The 1,631-nt window shown below is 38.6% G+C and overlaps 1 long non-coding RNA gene across 1 annotated transcript; it reads left to right on the forward strand.

Moving 5' to 3' along the window:
* The first annotated feature begins 258 nt into the window (after positions 1 to 258).
* On the forward strand, positions 259 to 1,102 carry LOC111473897. The gene is made up of 3 exons (XR_002715798.1): positions 259 to 326; positions 747 to 753; positions 1,087 to 1,102. It is a non-coding gene; the product is annotated as an uncharacterized LOC111473897 (long non-coding RNA).
* The last annotated feature ends 529 nt before the right edge of the window (positions 1,103 to 1,631 follow it).

Here is a 1,631-nt window from a genome sequence, read left to right on the forward strand (position 1 = left end):
TCATTCAAGCTCGACATGATCAATCTTGCTTGTGGAGTGATTCGAATCTCAAGCAAGTGTTCTTGCTTTGAGATATTTGATCAACAAGAATCATTCAAGCTAGACATGATCGATCTTGCTTGTGGAGTGATTCGAATCTCAAACAATGTTCTTGCCTTGAGATATTCGATCAACAAGGTAATCCAAATCTTACTTATCCGTATAGAAAGGCAAGATGAATTCAAATTCAGCACTTTGACTGTTTTTACGTTTATTAAAAGGCAGTAGGAACTAGAATGAACAGGGCAGTAGCAATAAATGCGAGAATAGAGACTTCCATAATCTCAGTTTTGATAGGAAGATCATCTCAGTCATTTCTTTCTTTCTCATTTGTTGCATTCTTTCTTTTCTATAATCTACTGCCCTCTTGTCCAATGCAATTAGCTGATTCAGTCTCAGCAGACAGACTGACTACCTTTACCCTTAGTTTATAAACAAACTCAAGCAAACACACACTGCGAAATTCTAAAAAGGAAAAGGAGGTAGGTTCGAACGTCACCCCTTTTTGTGTACTGATCAAATCTTCTTAAAAAAAAAGAATGAAATCCGAAACGGAAACTTTCTAAAATGATGAATTCCCTCACTAAGAGAGATAGATGGGGATCCTTGTTTGTATTAATATGTTCTTTCCTTTCATTAGTAGTGGGACGTATATATCAAAAGTTCAGTGTGAGATTAGAATGAGATAGATTTTTTCTAATTCCAAGTAGTTTAGTAATTGAATTGACTAACTAATTGAGGTTACACAAAATCGGAGCCTGAACGGAACGTATATATTTTTCTTTCTTGCTTTCAGACTAAAAGTTAGATCATAGTTGACGTCACTCCTTTCTTTTTGTGTATCGTATGGCTTTCTCCCATCAATCAATACTCGTTGAAGAAATGGAAATTGCCCTATTAGTTTTTATTGGATTTGGATCCATCGGGACTAACTGACGAGGCCCCCCAGCTTTCGCCTTGACAGGGCTCTGACCAATTGAACTACAATCCTGGGGAAATCAAGTGTACATGTTGTTGATTTCATTTCCTTCAAACCTTTTCATGTAGATTTTTTATTCGAATTGGCATATTTTACCAGACAGAGACGCGAGGAATAGATTGATATGCGTGGAGACAGTTACTTTAGTAAGAGGAGCATGGATTCATAGTCGTTATTGTCAAATTGATTGATAATCCATCTATCTGGCAATCAATCAAAAAAGAGGGAGGGGTTAATATTCCTTCCTTCATATCCAGCAGTTCTGGCGAAGGACAAATGAAACATATCATTTTATGGTGGGATACGCGAATTAGTGGGCCGAGCTGGATTTGAACCAGCGTAGACATATTGCCATTTACAGTCCCTCCCCATTAACCGCTCTCGCATTGACCTGGGAAGAATCCATTCCAAGCTTATTCATAATCCATGATCCACTTCCTTTCGGAGTACCCTACCCCCAGGCGAAAGGCGAATCCCCGCTGCCTCCTTGAAAGAGAGATGTCCTGAACCACTAGACAATGGGGGCATACTTGCCCGACTGCCATCATACTCAGACTATCCGAAAAGTATAAATAGAATAGACTCATATGATGCAATTCGTAAGGATTTTTCT

This window comes from Cucurbita maxima, unplaced genomic scaffold, assembly GCF_002738345.1.
Source record: "Cucurbita maxima cultivar Rimu unplaced genomic scaffold, Cmax_1.0 Cma_Scf00184, whole genome shotgun sequence".
NCBI classification, from domain to species: Eukaryota; Viridiplantae; Streptophyta; class Magnoliopsida; order Cucurbitales; family Cucurbitaceae; genus Cucurbita; species Cucurbita maxima.